We start from the raw sequence: 21945 nt of genomic DNA, 5'->3' as shown, positions 1-21945 counted from the left end.
GAGTCCCAAAACTGTCGGACCCTTCCTTCGATCGGAGGAACCAAGGATTCGGCATGGGCACACCCGTTCATAAGACCCGACATCTCAGCGACCTCGGCAGGAAAAGAGAAGTCCTCTTTCTGCGACTCGTAGAGGGTAGCAACCGAGCCACGGCACTCGCGAAAATCGCCCACAAATTTTTGAGCATCCTTAAAGCTCTCGAATTCAGTGGCAAACAAAGTAGCCCTCCGCTTCATTTCAGCGACAATCGCTCTCTTTCCTCTCCTCTCCGCACGGACAAGGGCCCGAGAATGGAGCTCAGCCTGTCTCCGGCTCTGTTCTTCGACCTCCTTTCGAAACCGAAAGAGTTCCCTTTCAGCCTCCTCGGCTTTGAAGTGAGAGATACGCGACTCTCAGAAACTTCCTCGAGCGCCGCATTGAACACCCTCATCCCCTGCACGAACTTAAGATCGGAAAGGGAAACAAAAAAAATAATATATAATTTAGATCAAAGTTCAAAGGATAAACCTCGTTGATTAAGCTGGAGCCTTCGGCGACTACTTTCCTCCTCGACTCTTCGTCCAGCGACTTATGAGTAGTAAAACCGGGAGGAAGGTCGGCAAAAAAGTCGCTGGGAAGGGGAACCTCGCTGGTTCCACTCCTTTCCCCTGGGGAGAAACCAGGGTTCCATTCTGGCAGCGGAAGGTTTCCCAAGACGTTCTCGGAGGCAACTCCCTTGCCTTTCCGAGACCTGATTCTCTGCCTCTGAGTAGGCAAGACATCAATGACCGGTTCTACGCCATACGGAACATCCAGAGGCTGAGAGATGGCTCGAGATCGATGGAGCTCCACCGCGCTTCGAATCCGTTCGACGGTAAAGGAATTCCAGAAGAACGGCCTGCTGCGGAGAAGATCTCGCTTGGCAAAAAGATCGGCAGGAGTCGGCGGAAGAATCATGTTCACTGCAAGATGATAAAAAAATCATCTTCGCATGTTTTCAAGGTATCAAAACGAAAAATAGAGCTATTCGTATTACCACGGGTGAAGTTCCACTCCCGACGGATTAGGTGGAGGTAGCTCTCCTCGACAGACTCCCCATCTATCCGGACAAAGAAAAAGCGCTCGAACCATGCCTTAGGATGTGAAGTGTGCCCCTGAATTATAGCCATACCCTTCTTTGGCGCCATGCGGTATGAGCCATCGATCCCCGTTCCTCTCGTAAACCAAAATCCCTCGAAGTCGCCAGGGTTAAGGTCCATTCCTAGCTCGTAACTCAGGATCAACATGCCAAGCCAATGCTGCAAGGCCGGAACGCTTAGCTGGCTGATCGAAAGCCCAAAGTGGTGAAGCGAGCGGACGATGGTACCAGGGATCGGAAACCACATACGGAAATACACCAGGAAGGCCTCGTAGCAAGTAAAGAAACCTTCCGGAGGGTTCTTCGCACTCTCGTTGCCATTCGGGATCCGAAATACGACTCCACATGGGATCTGGTAAAAGTCCCTGAGAGTCGTGAGGTAGTCGGAAGAGACCATGCTCGGTGCAAGGGGTGCGTTTGGCGACCTCACGGGCCTCTTAGGAATCGGAATGTCTTGCGAAGGCGGAGGCAAGCCGCAAAAAGCTTTGTAGTACGCATCCTTTGCTTCGTCCTCAACTTCAAACTCTTCTTTCGGGGCGATCACCTCATTGGCAGAAGAGTCACCCAAAGATGAGTGTGAGGAAGAATTCCTCTTTGAAGATCCTTTTCTTGAAGACATTTTCTTTGAGCAAAGAGAGATCTTGGTGAAAAAATTCCTATCTTGGAGAAATCTTTTCTTAAGGGAAGAAGTGAGTAAAGAATTTGAAAAACTTACTTCCCTTACTTATACAATTTTTTTCTTCTTTTTTATTATTCACCTCCGATCTTTTGACAAACGATTACGTCTAAATTCCACCTAGAACAGACCATACCGCAAGCTAGGACCTAACACCCAGGTCCACAGATCCTAGCTAGCTGGGGAGCTAACTGTTGGGGTCAAAATCGGTCACGACGGAATCGATGTCTGAAAGACTTTAGAAAAACCTAATCTCGGTCAAAACTTCAAAAGCCGAGAAATTGAACAACCGAAATGGATCGCCCGGCGAGATCGGCCGCGACACGGGCCAGCTCGCCCGGCGAGCACGGCCGTGTTGCCGGTCGAGTCGCAGGCGAGCTCAGCTGTGACACGGGCCAGCTCGTTCGGCGAGCACGGCCGCGTTACCGGCCGAGTCGCCGGCGAGCTCGGCCGTGACACGAGCCAGCTCGCCCGGCGAGCATGGACGTGTTGCCGGTCGGCTCGGTCGATCGTGATGTGGATCGGCTTGCCCGGCGAGCACGGCCGTGTTGCCGGTCGGCTCGCTCGATCGTGCTGTGGATCGGCTGGCCCGGCGAGCGCGGCCAATTCTCCGTGGACCATTCCGAACCCGGTCCCATCCCATGACCATGCATCTTCGTCCAAAGTTTCCGTAACTCAGTCTTCGGGTCCGTGGATACGACACCAATGTTCCGTCTTAAAAACATCGTCGAAAGTATTCGGGAAGTTGGGAAGGTTATGTCTCTCGAACAGTTTCCTATTCTTCGTAGTAGAGCAGGTTACGGTTAACTTAACACCAACTGCCTCGGCTATGCGAAGAAACAGGGTTCCGTTGGAAGAACCATGCCTATACCAACGGCTACTTCGCGAGTAAAATCGTAAAAACACTAAAGTCTCGATACGGCCCAAAGAGGGTCCGAATTGCGAACAACGGCCCATCTTTGGTCCCAAAAGACTTGAACCCAAAAACTGGTATGACGGTTTATCGCATCCGCGGGAAGAGATAAATGTCAAATTTCCGAAGATAATCACAAAGAAGAAGAAAATATGGAAAAGCCCGCTTCGCGACAAATCTGGCCCGAGAAGAGGTAAACCGACCTAAGGAGGAGTATATAAGGAGGACCTAGGACGAAGAGAGAAGGGGGGGCATTCTAAGAGTAAATTTAATACTTAGAGCAATTTAGGCATTTTTCCGTTTTTACTATCGAGCTGCGACTCGACTAGGTTAGAACGTAGGTGGCTAGACTAGCGAACATACCGACAGCTCTCGTGGCCTAGGATCTTACCTGTTGTTCACGCTCAAACGCGAATTCGGAAATAAGACCTCTTTGTTCTCTTTTCGCTCTTTCACGATTTATTACTTTCGAATCTTTCATATTGATTGTGTTGTGCGTGGTCCAGCAGATAACCGGGACCTTCAGGGAAAGCTAGGTTAACTTGGCTTTCTTCCGATTAACAAAACTCGACGGTGTGAATTTCAGTTCCCACACTGATCAGCTCACACTAGCTGCACACTCACTGATCAGCTCACACTAGCTGAACTACTAGCTGAGCTAGCTGGGCGAGCTGGCGGTTAGCTCAACTTAGCTGACGTAGTTGGTTGGCTACTGACCTATCTGGGTGGTCTGACACTGTAGGTAGACACTGAGGAAGGTAAGGGGCGGATGGTAACTGCCAGGCCCAAGGGGTGCGATCTGAACCATTGATTTAATCAATGGCCAGAATTGATACCGAAGGGATGCAATGGTTAGAAAAGTAACCACCCTTTCTCCTATAAAAGGAGGATAGTTCCGTGGCTTTGCAGGCACGCCAGGGCTTCCTCCTACACCCTGAAACACAAATAAAAACAGAGAAAACACAGAGAGTTGGTCGGATTCAACATCCAAGACCAAGAGTGGTTTGAAGGCCATAAAGAGGCAGTTTTGGGAGAGATCAAAGGGAAAGTTATGAACGGCCCTTTGATGGGTTTTGATTCGTGTTAATAACACCCAAAGCATCCTCCAGGGCCTGAGAACACACGCAAATATTCAGGGAAGAATAGGGATGGCCGGCTTCCACTTCCTATGGCCAAGAGAGCCTTAAGGAGAGAGGTGTGTGGGAAAGCTATTTCATGGGAGTTGGGAACGACCCTGTGATGTTGTTTAATCATGGATGATCACGTCCTAGGCTTCCTCTACAGCCTGGGAACACACGCAAATATCCAGGAGAGAAGGGAGAAGGCCGGACTCCACTCTCAATGGCATGAACAACCTTGAAAGTGGATACAGTGTAGAAAGTGGTTTCATGGGAGTTCCATGGAAGGGATGATGGGTGCGACCCATGAATGGATCTTATCAATACTGGAATTATATGATAAGGATTGATAGAGGCGTGCATTGGAGGAGCATGGCCGAACATAACAAGGAAAGGCACATGATCTAATCAGATCATGTATAAGGTAACCAATTTTATAATTACTTTCCAGTTTATATTTTTGTCTCTTGTGGTGTGATCAAGGCCAAGTATGGCACGCCCCCTTGAAGATCATATATTGTGATGTAAACTATGTTTACATGGTGTACTCTGTTGGATCAGACTTCATGGCACTGAACCATGGCCTTGGCCGGTTCAGGAAAGATGTCCATGGCCTTAGCCGGGCTGTTCATGATCAGGATCCATATGATCCGGATCGATTCATTGGATTCTGATTATGGGAATCTCTTAGTTGGGATTTATCATGAGTTTTAGTGAATCTTAATTAGTTTTTGGAATACTTTCGAAATTGGTCAGATTTGGGTCTGAGGAGTAAATTGATGTTTAGATAAGGAATCAACCATTCAATGATAGATCCTTGTGTTAGGTTATCGGATCATATGCTTGTGTGTTGTGATATGTTTGTCACTTATGATTATTGATCATAAGGAATGTTAGTTATCAACCTTGGGTTGAAAAGCTATGTGCAAAGCATTGGCTAAGAGCCATAAAAAAAAGTATAGCTAGTACTTGGTGGCATGGACCATAAGTACTGAGCTTGGGTGTTATTATTCAAGGAAGGCCGTGTGTGATCTGATCATGGGTAAGGATGGACTACCTGATTCATAGATGATGGATCAAGGTGTCTGATCTGATTGATCAAAAGATGCACCGGTTGTAAGAGCAGGACTGATCGGCTTCGTTGGGGCATGGTTCCATGGCCGGTTAGGTATGTGTGAAGACTCATCAGTTCTGGGTCATGTGGGATGTTTGGTTGATTGACTTAGGATCTGATGGGCATTGTTAGTCCATGAGCTGGACTTGGTATCACAAGCTGATAAGGCAAAAGGATGTTGGATGATGCATAAGCCGGAAAGGGCCGAATGCATATCCTTAGTTGTTTGAAGGCTCTCAAGGGTTACTTAAGTTTGTGGGGATGGTTGGCTGAATGAATAAGTACCTAAGGGAGTTGTTTGAAGTGTAAAGGAGCTGGACGCGGTATATGGCAGCTGGCCATAGCTCGGTCTTAGCTCAGTTCGAGTGTGACAGCTCGATCAGCTGGTCTACGAGTTCATTCAGCTAGAGCAGCAGGGCCGATGCGCTAACAAGCTCTGTGGATGTGGCTAAGGTATGATCTAGTAACTCTTGCTTAGTTCTAGATAGAATGGATTAGGGGAATGGAACCTCAGATAGTTAGACTTGAACCGAGTTAAGAACTGATCTCTAAGCTGAATGCTAGTTAGTTGAGCTAACTAGAGCATAGATGATTAAACCGGTTAAGTGTATGGTTGGACTGAGATCCAATGTTATGAAAGAATATTCCGCTGCGTATAACTATGAATGATCTAAGCTAAGAAAGGCTAAATAAGTTCCTAGCTAAGATCTAAGGTAGCCATCGCCTAAGGGCGAACTTATAGAAGTATGGCTAAAATTAGGAGGTTCGGCCAGTATGTGGTCTGAGCGATGAAGGACATCGACCGCGGCTTAGGCAGCCGGGTTGGGGCCCTTCAATATGTGTATGAAGGAATGTATCGGGCACGTTTAGGCATCAAGAAGATATTTGAAAAAAAAAAGTTGTATAAGCCTTATACGAGGATCATAAAGAACATGTGGGATAGAATATTGCGCCATGATCTTCATGCTGCAGCATACTTCCTAAATCCAGCTTTCATGTATGATCAAAAGAACTTTTCAGGAAAGCCAAAGATATTGAGAGCGATGTTAAATTTGATGAAAAAACAAAAAGGGTCTGATAGAACAAAGATCTTTGAGGCGATGACGATGTATAGAGAACGTGAGAAAAACTTCTCACATTCATCAGCTTTAAGCTGTTGCAATACAACTCGATCTGGTATGTTTTTGCATGTACTTTTCTTTTTGTTATTTATTTAATATGCTGATACTTTGGAATATTATTTCTTAAGCATAATTTTTAATTGCAGACGAGTGGTGGAAGTTTTTTGGATATGATGTTCCTGTTTTGCAGAAGCTAGCAATTCTAATTCTTAGCCAAACTGCATCATCATCTGGTTGTGAGCGTAATTGGTCTGTGTTTGAAAGAATTCACACAAAAAGGAAGAATAGATTGGAACATCAAAAACTTGATGATCTTGTCTACGTTCATTGGTCTGTGTTTGAAAGAATTCACACAAAAAGGAAGAATAGATTGGAACATCAAAAACTTGATGATCTTGTCTACGTTCATTACAATTTGCGCCTGTAATATAGGTAAGATAAAGTTAAAATACAGAGCTATGAAGTTTTAGAAGATAACTCTTAAATGTTCACATGTTCAGGTTTTCGAAACGGAAGAGGTCATATGATCCGATAGATTATGAATCCATTTGATAAAACTGATTTCTGGGTAGTGGAAGAAAGTGGAGAAGCTAAACTAAATTATGATGAACTATTGACCAAAAAAAAAAAATTATGATGAACTAGATAATGCACTTACCGAAGAATATCCAATGGTAAATACACTTTCTTTTATACTATAGGTTTTTTTTTTGGCTATGTTGTCCATTATTTAACTCATAAATTTTTCATATTTTCTTTGTTTTACAAGGTAACGATCTCGAAGTGTCATTGTCATATTTTATCATTCTCGAACAGACTTTTTTTAATTTGTTATGTTTTCATTTTCGTTATGTATTCAAGATTCAGATATTATTTTTATTTTATGATATTATTTCTAGATATTAGTCATTAGAAAGTTTATATATATATATATATATATGAATATATATATAAATATATATATATATAATAAATTAAAACCCCGGTTCGACCGGCGTATCCGGTCCGGTTTTTAAAACATTGATTAAAAGTTATAATAATTGTTAATTATTTTGTTAATACAATTTCAAAAAAAAAAAAGATAAAATAAAAAATGGGGAAAACACGATTAACCTAAAATTTTCACACCTTCAGCAAGAGAAGAAGCTACTTTCTTCCTCGAAAGCCACCGTTGGGATCTCGACGCTGCCGTCTCCACTTTCCTAGACAACGACGCCACTGCCACCGGGTTCAAACCCTAATTTACCTCCTCCTTCGATTCCCGCCGCATATCCTCACTCTCCGGATTACTCTCCGACTGAATCATCTCCTTCTCGCTCACGATCTCCTTCTCCTCCTTCCCGCGACGCTCCCTACCGTCTCCGATCGAAAGCCGCCGCCTCCGATCGAAAGCCGCCGCCTTCGAGAATCAAGGAGCTGGTAATCCGTCTGGGAGCAGGAATACTAGGAGCCGTCAACAAGCTGGGAACATCCGTACCTTCGCCGATCTGAACCGTTCCCCGCTGACGGCGCGGATAGTGATTCCGATGAAGGGAAAGAGTATTATACTGGTGGACAGAGGAGGTAAAATTGTGTACTCATATTTCGTTATTCAGCAGATCCAATCATGTCAATATAGTGAATGATCATAAACTGAGCAATGTGGAATCTTGATGAGACTCATAAAGAATTGTGCTATTGATTGCTTAATAATGATTGTTTGTGTTGGCTTCCCTTTAGCTAATGGAGTTTTTGAATTGTGCCTTGTGTTTAGTGGGATGATGGTTCAAGATCCTAAGAAAGCAAAAGATGTTGGTTCAACAACCACCACACGGTGAGAGACGTGCATGGGTTCATCTACGCTTCAAGATCCGGTGAGTCCAGAGAGTACTATTTATTAACCTAAACAGTTGACAAAACTTGGACCAAACCATGGAGCAAGCGGTGAGGTGTATACGGTAACGCATAGCAGAAACAAAAGCAAGAAGTTGACATGGACGTGTTGGAGATTCGGGAAGATAAGCAATGCAATAACACACCACTTTTCTCAAGGCATTTGCCTGCTGGTTATGTGGTTGGGTACGAGAAGACGAATAACAGAGAAGCTGAGAGTATTGCTGTTAAGTGTTAGGTCGTGTTAGTGATGATGGCTTCTTGAAAACTGTTTTATCTGGTTTTCTTAAACTTCAGGCCGTAAATTGTGCGCTAATGATTGATGATGAAACATGTGAGATGTTGATTTATAACTCTCTGACTTGTTGGAAAAGTCTCGTGACCAATCCAAATTGTTTTAAAAACAAGATTTTCTCTAAAAAGAGAAGACGAGAATGCTTTAAGGCTTGGACTGGACTCGGCACTAACGACGACATGTCCATTTGCAACTACGAAACTTCACTGGTCACTGCAATCGGAGAAAATATTGTGTGAGATTTACCGTAGATTTAGGAAATATTTAGGAAAATAATAACTGAAATATGGTAACTTCTATTATTTTTTTTTTTGTTATTTTGGTGGAATACATAAAATATGTAGAGTAAAACGATGGCTAATAGTGAAGATATATATTTTTTCCCGAGCAGGCCCTAAGGTTATAGCTAGAATAAATTATGAAACATAAATAAGCTAAGTTAGACCATATAGTAAACTTTACAACATGTATTCGAGGTAGATGTAAACCACCGTTATCGGGCTATAATGAAACAGAACAAATTCTAGCAAGAGTAGAATAAATAAATAAAAGTTGTTTATATTTTATATCCAAGTTAGATCATTGTAATGTACTTTGTATTCGAGTTCTAAACTACGTAGACTGCAAGAGTGAGTATTTTATGCTTAGGTAGGACATAAAATAAAATATGATTACATAATTTTTTTTTAAGATATACATATAGTTTTACTTTTGTTTCCAATAGTTTTTATATTTTTTGAAAATGTTAAAACTTAAAATACTATTTTACACTACAAAAAGGTAAAAATATGTCCAAAGTGGCCTAAAAGATCAAAAGTCCAATATTGGGACAAATAAAAATTAAGAGTGTCCCATTTTACTAATTTTCCTTTTATTCTTTTCAATTTTTATGTATCTAATATATTAATTTAGAGTCCTATTTTTATTTACCAAACAAAAGTCTATATTAGACCATTAGTTAGAAACTTAACTAAATACACTAATTTTATTCATATATGATATTTTGCTAACATAAACAAATAAACAATATACATCTAAAAATTAATATTCTTTTTTTTTTGTCATCAGCGAATACAGACTCATATTGACTCTGCGAACCAAACAATAATATTCTTAAGAAAAGCCAAAGGTATTTCCATTATGCTATTTTTATTGTTTATCATATTTAATCTAGAACAAATTTGATACATATTTCAGTAATTAATTTTAAAATTAAATAGTACATCCCAATTCTTTTTGAAATTATCATATTAATTTTTTTATTAAACATAATAAAAAATAATATTGTTGGTTGTAAGATATTATGGTTGATTTTTGTAGTTAAAAAACACCAAACTGAAATATTATATACTAAAATAAAATAAAAATTTAAACTATAAATTAAATAATTTAATCTGTTCACATAAAAAAATTTTGAGAATAAAAACAAAAATTAATACAATTTGCTATAATTCATGTAAAACTAATGTTTAAAATTAATCTATTAATATGATGTTGTATTTTTAAACAAATAAACAAATTAAGTGATTAATATATGATTAGTACACTTTCATTAAAATAATAACTTCAAAAATATAAAATTTTGAAAATAATGTTATATACTTAAAATTGATATTAAATATATTTACTTATAACTAATTTTATAGTTTAAATATTATTTTAAAAATAAACATATATCGTGCGGGTTCGAACCTAGTTATTATTATAAAAGCAAGTGTTTGATAAAAAAGTTAGGGAAGTTTACTCAAACATTATACATTTTAGGACATATTACAAAAACCATACATAACTTTTTTTATTACTACCATTTTTTTAATACCCAGCGTGCCCTTTTATTACGTTGTGAGAAAAAAACGTATTTACAAGAATGTCATTACTTTTTAATGCCACGTAAGCAAAAAACCGGCGCCACTTAGGAACGTGCTGACATGTATTAATGAACTCAGTCGTAAAGCGCTACAAAATTCGTTACGGCTGAGTTATGGTTACTTTGCGGTTGAGTTAAAAAACACGGCTGACTTATGAGAAATTGACTGACTTACGAACATAAGTCAGCCATTGGTGATGGCTGATTTACAGATTTCGGGCTGATTTATGGGAGAACGGCTGACTTACGAACACAAGTTACGGCTGACTTATACATCGGTGGGCTAATTTCTCGAAAATTCGGCTGTTATAGTTAAGATACGGCTGAGTTATGTTTCGCCGGCTGATTTAATGATCATCGCCTAGCTGAGTTACTAAATTTACGGCTGACTTATGGGAGGTTGTTACGACTGAGTTATATTTAATCAGCGGAACTGGCTGGATTAACAGTAAACACAGCTTAATTATGGCTGACATATTACAGAAAGATTAATTACTAGAATATCATTCATTTGACGGCTGATTTATTTGATGATACAGTTGACTTATGATTTTTTATCCTAATTACGGCTGATTTATTAGCAAAATATTAATTACTGAAATAGTATTCCCGTTTCAGCTGACTTACGTTGTACTTGATGGCTTATTTATTTAGGTTGAGTTATGTGTTCGTTTGGTGGCTAGCTTACCGATTTTCCATGTCATCATCAATGTCATCAGATCTTATTTTCCATGTCATTACTAATGTTACAACAGTAAAATAAGGCTCATTTTATTATTCTTCATTCTTCATCTTTTTTATCTATCTTCTTCATCTTATTCTTCATCTTTCTCTGAGATCTTATGGATCTATTGTTTCCGCAACTGGGTCTAAAAAAACATAGATTTAAAAAAATTGAAAATTTAAGACAGATCTACATCAGTCGTCGATTTCGATGATCATCGGTTCAAGAAGAAGCTTCCTCTCCTTCAGTGTCATGTATGGTGGTCCGACATCCTGCTGCTCCATCTCTCATTGGATTCGTCGTCTTGCAGAAGAAGAAAGACCCAAAGAGAAAGATGAAGAAGCTAAGTCTCGTAAATTGTAAGAAAATGAGAGTTGAACAAAAAAAGTAAGAAAATGAGAGAAAACGAAGAAGATGATGAAATTGAAAGCTGATTTTATATGTTTGATGACTCAGATGGTGCCTCATCTGAATATGATAACTTTAGTTTATATAGTGAGTCTCTAACACATACGTTATGACTGAGTTATGCATACCTTACGGCTGAGTTATGCATACGTTACGGCTGAGTTTACCTCTAAACTATAAACCTAAAATCTAAACCTAAAATTAAAACTTTAAATAATAAGAAAGTATTAGATCTAATGTTCAAAGTATAAACTTTATTATTTTTATAACTTTATAGTTCTATAATTTTAATATTTTGTTCAGTGTTGAAGGTAAATTGTTGTTTATCTTATAGGAATGTTACGGCTGGCTTATATGAACGTTACAACTGACTTATACCATTCAGATACGTTACAGCTGAGTTATGCATACGTTATGGCTGAGTTATGGTTATAGTACGGCTTTGTTATAATCAAATGGTGAGTTATGGTTACAATACGGCTTTGTTATAGCAATGTTCCCGCCCAAAATACGAAATGTCTCGAAAAAATTACACTTGACGGCTGACTTATAGGAACGTTACGGCTGACTTATACCATTCATATACACTATGGTTGAGTTATGAATACTTTACGGCTGATTTATGCATACGTTACGGCTGATTTATAATCAAATTACGGTTGAGTTATGCATATGTAATGGCTGAGTTATGGTTACAATACATCTTTGCTATAATCAAATTTTGAGTTATGGTTACAATACGACTTTGTTATAACAATGTTCCCGGCCAAAATACGAAACATCGCGATACAAATTACACTTTACGGCTGACTTATAGGAATGTTACGGCTGACTTATACCATTAAGATACATTACAGTTGAGTTATGCATACTTTACGGCTGATTTATGCATACGTTACAATTGAGTTATAATCAAATTACAGTTGAGTTATGCATACATTATGCCTGAGTTATGGTTACAATACGGCTTTGTTATAATCAAATGTTGAGTTATGGTTACAATACGACTTTCTTATAACAATGTTCCCGCCCAAAATACGAAACACCGCGACACAAATTACACTTGACGGCTGACTTATAGGAACGTTACGACTGACTTATACCATTCAGATACGTTACAGTTGAGTTATACATACTTTACGGCTGAGTTATGCATACGTTACGGCTGAGTTATAATCAAATTATGGTTGAGTTATGCATACGTTATGGCTGAGTTATGGTTACAATACGACTTTGTTATAATCAAATGCTCAGGTATGGTTACAATACAGCTTTGTTATAACAATGTTCCTGTCCAAAATACAAAACGTCACGAAACAAACTACAGTTGACGGCTGACTTATAGGAACGTTACAGCTGACTTATACCATTCAGATATGTTTATGCATACGTTATGGCTGAATTATAATCAAATTACGGTTGAGTTATGCATACGTTATGGCTGAATTATGGTTACAATACAGCTTTCTTATAACAAAATCAACCAAAAAAGCTTCTAGCAGGCTCAAGATTCATCATCCAAACTTAAATTGAATTTAGAAACCAAAAGAAAAACTAAAAAGTTAGTCTATGGATTAGGAATCAAGAGACATATCAGTCGCATAAACAACATAGATCTAAAAACTCAAAAATCTGAGACATATCTATTGCAGTGGTTGTCCTCTTCGATCTTGGTCGGTTAGAGTAGCAGCTTTCTCTCCTCCAGTGTCATGTATGGTGATCCAACATCCTGGTGCTCCCTCTCTTATCGGATTCGTCGTTTTGGAGAAGAAGAAAGAGTTAAAGAGAGAGAGATGAAGAGGCTGAGTCCCGTCAATTGTAAGAAAATGAGAAATTGATTTTTGGCCTTTAGATTTCATTTAATTAATGACCATAAATTGTGATCCTTGAAAAATAAAGATTAACCAATGGGAAAAAGGGTGAGGATAGACAAAAAGATAATTTTGAACCCTTAGATTAAAATCAATCAGTGGTCATAAAAAAACAATATAAATGGTAATTTTAGTTCTTTTCAATTTGTTTTAAAAATTGCTTAAATTTAAAAAATGTAGTTACAAGTTCAAATCAAAATTTAAATTAAAATTTAAAAATTACAGATTTTTTTTAAATGATTAAAGTTTGAGTTTAACTCTAAACTATAAACCTAAATTTTAAACCTAAACCTTAAACTTTAAATAATAATAAATATCAGATTTAATGTTCAAAGATAAACTTTATAATTTTAATAATTTTAAAATTCTATAGTTTATGATTTGAGGTTTAGATTTAAGAAAATGTTAAACTTAGAGTTTTGTAAGTAATAATTGTATAATTAATTTTAAGAGAACATATATCTCAAAATCAAGTTAAAATCTCAACTTGACAATTAAAAAAACTATACACATTCAGTTGATTTGTATTCACTTGATATTGATAAGATGATCTTCAATATAAAATTTTAAAGTATTTGAATTCAGTTTTCCAATTTGAGGGTATGTTTGAGGTATGACTGAGTAATATAAACGATATGACTAAGTTATCTAAATGACACGGCTGAGTTATATAAACATTTTTTTGATTTTAGGGTATGTTTGAGGTATGACTGAGTTATATAAACGACACGGCTGATTTGTGTAAACATAGCATAAGTCAAATACAAAATACATGGATGTGTTATGTTTCTTACATAGAAAACCAAAAATACAGTTTTTATGCACTATTCCGGTGATAACTCCATGTTTCCAAGCTTCATTGAACTCCTCTGTGTCGTCTCTACTGAATCCGTCAATTCTTTCTGTTTCCTCCATTCTCTTCTTGTTCAATCTTCTTCTCTTTCACTCAGATCTGGAAAAAAAATTTAGATTATCCAAATATGAGTATCAAATCACAAACAAACTTAAATGAATACACCCCACAATTGCCAACTTGGATGTTTTTTGGAATGTATTTGTCTTTTCTCCTCGGAATGCACACTTCTTATAACTAGGTTTTCGGAGATTGGCGGGAAGTAACCCAACCACAACTGCATATATAAACCAGCCGTAAAAGAAAAGTAACTCAATTACAACATAAATTAAAACTCAGCCACAAACTATAAAAACTCAACAGAGAAGATGATTTCGGGCGATTGCAATGAATAATATTTCGTAGAAACAGTTGCGTAGAAGACAATTTCGCGAAGATATTATCGGAGAAGACAGTGCGAGAATTTTGGACTATAACAAAAATATCGACTCAAAAGATTAGGGTTTAAGTGACGAATGATGAAACTTGTGGTTTTTTTTAACACATGAAGTTTAGTTAGAAAGACAATTATTTGTCTTCCTTCTCTTTTGATCAGGATAATTACAATTATTAATGACGTGGATATAGTAATTAGTGACATGGATTTATTGTTTAAAAATAATCTCAATTAAAAAAAAACTAACCAACAGTCTTAATTATAATTTATTAGGGGTCTTCAAATATCCTACTAATTTTTAAAAGATACATGTTATTCTAGTCATATCCCTACTTTTCCATAACATTCTAGTAATTTTTTCGAAAAGTTATCACAGCTCATTTTTATTTCCACTTCTTCCCGCGACGGTTTCCATGTCCCATTGTGAAGCTATATAAAATGAGTTATTCTTGGGTTCACCCCTAAGGTGAACCTCTAGATTCACCGACCAATAGGATTTCATTATTTCAAATTCGATATCTTTTAAAAAAAGAAACAAAATATTGTCAAGTTGTATTATGTTTTTAAAATTAAAAAAGTAAAAAAAAAGATAGTAGTTACAGAAAAAATAATTTAAAAAAAAAATACTTTTAACTTCGTCAGCAAAACACTAAACCCTAAATCCTAATCCCTAAACCCTAAATCCTAAATCCTAAACCCTAAACCCTTGGGTAACCCTAAAGCCTTGGGTAAACTTTAAACCCTTGGGTAAACCGTAAACCCTTGGATAAATCCTAAACTCTAAATAAAAACACTAAGACCCTAAACCCTAAACCCTAAATTCTAAACCCTAAACGTTTGAGTGTTTTAGTGTTTAGTGATTTTGATTTAGAGTTTAGGATTTATCCTAGAGTTTAGGGTTAAGGGTTTAGGGTTTAGGGTTTAGAGTTTAGGGTTTAGGGATTAGGGATTAGGATTTAGGGTTTAATGTTTTGCTAACAACGTTAAAAATATTTTTTTTTTGTAATTAATACTATTTTTTTATTTATTTCCTTTTACTTTTTAATTTTAAAAACATAATATAATTTGATAATATTTTATTTTCTTTTTAAAAAGATATCGAATATGAAATAACACAATCCTATTGGTTGATGAACGTAAAGGTTCACCCTAGGGGGTTATCCCAAGAATAAGTCATATAAAATAACCATCGCTTTTTAAATTTGGAAACTGCCTATAAAGATCACATTACTTTTTCTACTGTAAAAAAACCATTAAAAATGTCGGTAATATTTTTTGGGTTTAGTTGATAAACGATGGTGTTAACCTCTTAGAGATATTAAAAGGTTGATTGGAAAAGATGTTTCTTTTGTCATGAGGTAAATATTGTTTGTTACTATATTCTATTGAATTGTGATTATATATCAATATATCACTTGATATTCTTCCAATATTTCAAACAAACCAGAAAAATATTAGGATGATCATCTATCAAAACTTTATTCTCAAACCAAGTTTCTCATGTATGGTTGCATTATCTCTAATTTTAATCCATTTCAAACATTTTTGTTATATCTGAGTGGGAATTATTAGTTGGTATATTTTTAGGGATAATTTGAATAATATCCTATTTGTGTTTTTAAATTTCAAAAATACACTTTGTTTAATAATTTTTGAAAACTACACTTTCTTATATATAAAAAGACATCTGTATCCCCTTTTAATTTAAAAATCAAAAAATAAAACTAAATTTATTTTATGCTCTTGTTTTAGAGTTTTTTGAAAGCTAAATACAACCTAGTGAATCACAAAGCTATACATCATATAAGTTAAAAACCAAAACCTACACATGTCAATACTGTGTGAATTACATAGATTAGATACGTCGTATACAATTTTGCTTCAGTTATGTTCCCTTGACGAAAATTATTGTACTTCATACATATGAATGTACATAAAAGAAGAAACTTATGTCGCGTTCTTCACTAAATCTCATGAATTACGTATTGAAAATTTTGTCTTTTGTTAAAGTTGAAAACGGGAAGGTGTGAAGCTTGATATATATTTTAGAATAAGTCCATGAATGGCTCAAAAGATGTTCTGTTACAAGTTTCAACATGAATCTTTCTAGTCCTTTTTTTTCTTTGACTTCTAGGCATCATCACATCAATAGACAGAGCTCCCCTGCAAATAAAATAGAGCTCCTTCTTGTTCCATAAGCTAAGAAGTTTAGGCAATACCAATTGCTCGTTAACACTTTCGTAGACTGCACGTCGAGTAAAATATTGTATATGTAGGTGGAATAACTAAACAAATAGTTATAGTGGCATCTGATAGACCATGGATTTTACCTACTTTTAGCCATGGTCTATAAGTGTTTTACTATATATTTACTACTATATAGAGTCTATTTAGAATATTTACAGGTTCATGTACATTCTGGAGAAATATGGTGATTTTGGAGCCTTTTGAAGTGCAGAATTGCACAAGCGCGTCAGATGTCTAGCTATGGATGGAGACCTTTATACAGTTAGATTGAGCCCATATTTTGAAACAAGATATATCTTTGAGTTATATTTCCAATGCCATCATGTAGTAGAAGTTATGCCTGTTTTACTGAAGAGTGGTCAGTCTGCCTCGCGAGAGGAAGCTGTCGAGGAGATGAAGGACTGTCGATCGATGAAACAGCATTGGTGTCGATCGACAGTGATTCCAGAATATGGGCTGAGCATATTTTATGACCGATGAAGCCCAGAAGCAACCCCAAATTACCATAATACCCTTGGACGACAAAAAACCCTAGTTATGTTATTTATAAGCCATTGTTGACGGCTACACGCTATCTAAGCTTATTCTATTGTTTCTCTTAGTTAAGAGAGAAGGGAGGAACTACATCAGAGTCCTCCTGGAACTCCATTGGTTTTGGTTTTATATTATTTATGTTTTTCATCTATTCATCTATGATTTCTGTGACAAACTTCATGTCTGAATAGATCCACCTGTTAGGCTTAGGGTTCAGATAGGTTATGAGGGATTAGCCCAAAATATATAACTGCTAAGTTGTGATATTCATCATAGGCTTGTTCTTACTACTTGTGTTCTAGAGTCATGAACTAAAACCCTGATCTTAGAATCATTAGGCACAATTGCGAACGCTTGGTCTTTTCTCTGAACTGAATTCTATTGCGCTAGGATTGCTAGAAACATACGAGAGTTGATTTAGGAACCCTAGTGAACACATATTCAACCCGATCGTAAAGCTTGCTAGAAGCGATATCGATCGATGATCCAATAGATTAATCGATCGATATTGTGAAAGGTGTATCGATCGATATTCCTATAGAATAATCGATCAACATTTTCTTGTGATCAATAAACGAGAGTTGATGAGATCCAAGATCTGGATAATAGACTGTCTATACAACGGAAGTTGTTAGATTTGTACTCCCAGTTGAGTTCTATAATATCTTGCAAGCAACAATTAGCCTCTATATCATTATAATCATGATTACCTGAATAGAAACCCTAGATCTAGCAAACCATCCTTCCATAAAACAACTCTCTGCCAAGCTGAACAATTGTCTTGTTCAACTTGTTTACTGCTTTGTTTACTGCTTTGCTATATTTATTTACTGCTTTATAAACTATTAACTTAGCTTAACCATATAACTATTAGATCTAATTGGTTCCCTAGCTCCATGTGAGTTCGATCCCTAAGTACTACAACTCGACTTTTTATTTGAGAGAGTATAAATCACTCCTTAGGGTAATTTGAGTGATATCAAATTTGGCGCCGTTGCAGGGGAGCTTTGATCGCCATTAGATCTTGTTTAGTTATATTTAGTCTAGGTTTTACTATTGTTAAAAAAACTGATAAAATTTTTCCTTCTGTTTCAGGTAAATACATCTTAGTACCATGGACAACAATGAAGAGAAGATTTTTGGGTTCTTTAAAGAAGGAGCCTGCTGATTCATGCCCAATCCATAAGTCTACGAGGGAAGTATCGATCGACACCCTCCAAGCAACAGCGATCGACAGCGTGAACCAAGCATCAAACGACACTATTCAGCTTGTGTCAGACAACAATGTTCACCACGGTACTGTTCACCACGGTACTGTTCACTCCAGTACTGTTCATCACGGTACTGTTCATCACAGTATTGTTCATCTCGACACTATTCATCCCGCGTCGATCGACACTGTTTATCCACCGTCAATCGACACTGTTCATCCTGACACTGTTCATGCAAACACTGTTCATCTCGACACTGTTCATCCTCACACTGTTCATCATAATACTGTTCATTCGGGCACTGTTCATCCCGGCACTGTTCATCCGGTGAAAAACGACACCACTTACGGGGAGACAGAGAGGATCGAAGTGCTCATACTTAAGGTCGATGAGAATGGGATGTTAAGAAACGAAGAATGTCGCACTCGCAACAACGCATGACAGTTGATTAATGCTCAGGGTGTTGTGATCCCTGATGTGATTGTTGTTGCTGAGATGAATGACTTTGACCTAAGCCGAGAGTGGTATGATTGGGTAGGTCAAAACCCCTTCCAGGGTCTTCCTCACCAAGATCCTAGAAACCACATCGAAGAGTTTGAAGATCTCGTTTCAAGGAGTGAGCAGAATGAAGTGTCTGAATACCACATGCTCTGCAAGATCTTCCCCTATTCTATCTCTGGGGATGCATTCAGATGGTTCAGTCAACTGCAACCGGGATATCTAACCAGCTAGGTTGACATTGAAAGAGCCTTCCTTTACAAATTTCTTGATGATGCTGAAGCAACTCGAGAAAAGGAGAAAAATGAAAAATGGGACAGGTTCTTGACATCATTAGATGAGGAGTATATGATTCCAATACAGCTGCTCGACGACATTATGGCAAAAAGGGATGAACAATGTGTCTAGAGAGCTGAGCAGAGTAGAGGAAGCTGGTACCGACGGCACGACCTTAACGTCGACCGACGGCAGGACCTCAACGTCGACCGACGGCAGGACCTCAACGTCGACCAACGGCAGGACCTCAACATCGACCGACGGCAAGACCTCAACGTCGACCGACGGCATGACCTCAACGTCGACCGACGGCACGACCTCAATGTCGACCGACGGCACGACCTCAACGTCGATCGACAGCACGACCTCAACGTCTACCAATGTTACAACCTAAACATTGGTTGACAGTACGACCTCAACGTCTACCAATGGTACAACCTCAACGTTGATCGACGGTACGAACTCAGAAACGATCGACAGAACCTCATCAGCTGTCGACACAGACTTTTGTCATCGATCGATACCACTTGAAATCCCTGAAAGTTCGAGTTGTCCTCAGGACATCGCAGACTCGGCACAGAAGAGCATTGATATATCAAGTTGTGATCCTACCTCAGATGGAGACAGAGAAATCACCATGGAAGATTTCTTGGAACTAGAAGAGTTCTTGGAGTTGGAGGATGGACAAAAGCTTGAAGACTTGGATTCGAGTAGAGAAGTCACTATGGAAGACTTCTTAGAGCTGGAGGAATGGCTTGAAGATATGGATCAGAATTCACAAAAGAAGCTTGATGACGATCAGCATACTTCGAGAGGAGATCTGGAAACTTCAAAGGCTAGCATCGATCAACACCAACCTGATGGGATCGATCGACAACCACCCAACATCATCGATCAACGCCCACCCTATATCATCGATCGACAATCATCAGATAGCATTGATCTACACCCACACTCCATCATCGATCGACACACATCCGGGATCGTCGATCAACACCCATCGTTGGAAGAACTACCAGGATACATAGTTGAGCTGGAACCAGTTGAGGAAAGAGTGCACGAGTCTGAGGCCTCACGCAATGCTGACTCCAAACATTTGAGACCACTTATATGCGCAGAAGAAGCTGTTGGGTTTCAGAAAAGAGTGAAGAGGATACATGATCCTGTGAATTTTGTGGTTCCATGCGCTGTGGTTGAAGTTGAATTTCCTATCCCACCAGATAAAGGTGCGCATCTGAGTTCTTACGTTGAGGTGTTGGATTATCATCAGCACGTAGATGCTTCTCAGAGAGGGTTGCGATTTAGAGATGAAGTCGATAAGGACCCAGCAGAAGCAACATCGATCGACACCAACCGGATACCATCGAACAACACAAACAAACCAACATCGATCGACGCTACCACTTCTCCATCGATCGACACCGGACGCATATCAGAGCAGAAGAAGTTCGATGTGTATGGAAATCTTAGGGATGAAGATACCACCACGCGATCAGACAAGTCTAGGAAAGAAGAGGAGGAATTGGAAGAAGAGAAAAAGGATCAAGGGTGATTCTCAGTTATCATTTATCCCTCGCTTCTCAGTTGGTGTCAGGAAATCCAGAGTACGCAGCAGATGCTTCTCAAAGCAATTTGCAAAGGTTCGAGCACTCCTTATTGCTGAGATGATAGACAAAGGAGAAGAGTCTATGGAGGGGGCAAGAATGATAAAGCTCCAATGAGCAGACATTGAGACTTGTTTTGGAGCATGTTCTCATTCTCATCCGGACTAAATCAGATCTCCAAAGTCAAGATAATGACTTAAAATAAGCGCTGAGTGGGAGACAACCCACTATTAGGTTTGTTTTAAATTTGGTTTTATTTTCATTTATTATTGATTTTTGTTTTCTAATAGTTTCAGGTTAAAAAAAAAAGTGAACAGTAACGATGGCACTGTAGCAGCGCCGAGCGACACTGTAGAAAGAAAATCGAGCGACACTGTAGCAAGAAAATCGAGCGACACTATAGCAAGAAAATCGAGCGACACTGTAGCAAGAACATCGACCGACACTGTAGCAGAAAATCGGGGGTTACTGTAGCTGCTATACTTAGCAGAGCTACTGTAGCAGTCACTGTTCATCGATTTTTTTTTTTGAATTGGTTTTATCAGTCATCTATTACTAACTTTTAGTGTTTTATTTATGTTAGGTAAAAGGAAAAGATCTGAGGAAGACGAGTTTGCAGTAGGATCGACGATGGCTGCGCAGCATCGCTCGACAGAGCATCACAAGTATCGATCGCCACTTAACTGTGTTAATCGATGCTCACATCAATGGAAGGTATACTCACGAAACCTTGTTAATATTGTCCTTATGATTAATTTTCCCACCAATCTTAGACTGTATAACACTGGCCACAGTGTTGTTTAAGTCTAGGGAAGGTTATATTGATATTGTGTTTTAGTTAGCTATTTAAAAAAAAAAAGATCTGAGTAGACGATTCCTCAGCACATCGACCGATGAGACCAGCTCGATATCGATCAACAACACTTCAGATCCAACGATCGATTGTATCTACATTGTGTCGAATGATTGCTCTTGCCATCAAACGATGAGACCATGTCGCTATCAGTCAACAGCACTTCATCAACAACGATCGATTGTCACTTCATTGTGTCGATCGACACTGAGCAGATCATCGTTTTTACTTTTGAATTATGTACTTATGATTATTTCTCACCATAACTCCGACTAGATATACACTGGAGATAGTGTAATTTATGTCTGGGGGGGATGTTTACTGATATTAGTGTGTT

General features: G+C 38.2%; 1 long non-coding RNA gene across 1 annotated transcript; it reads left to right on the top strand.

Annotated features, from left to right (window-relative positions):
- Nucleotides 1-6814: 6814 nt before the first annotated feature.
- Nucleotides 6815-8286, top strand: LOC106357026. The gene is made up of 2 exons (XR_001272217.3): nucleotides 6815-7622; nucleotides 7813-8286. It is a non-coding gene; the product is annotated as an uncharacterized LOC106357026 (long non-coding RNA).
- Nucleotides 8287-21945: the final 13659 nt, after the last annotated feature.

This window comes from Brassica napus, chromosome C8 (genome assembly GCF_020379485.1).
Source record: "Brassica napus cultivar Da-Ae chromosome C8, Da-Ae, whole genome shotgun sequence".
Classification (NCBI taxonomy): Eukaryota; Viridiplantae; Streptophyta; class Magnoliopsida; order Brassicales; family Brassicaceae; genus Brassica; species Brassica napus.
This window is presented reverse-complemented; position numbering and strand designations above follow the sequence as displayed.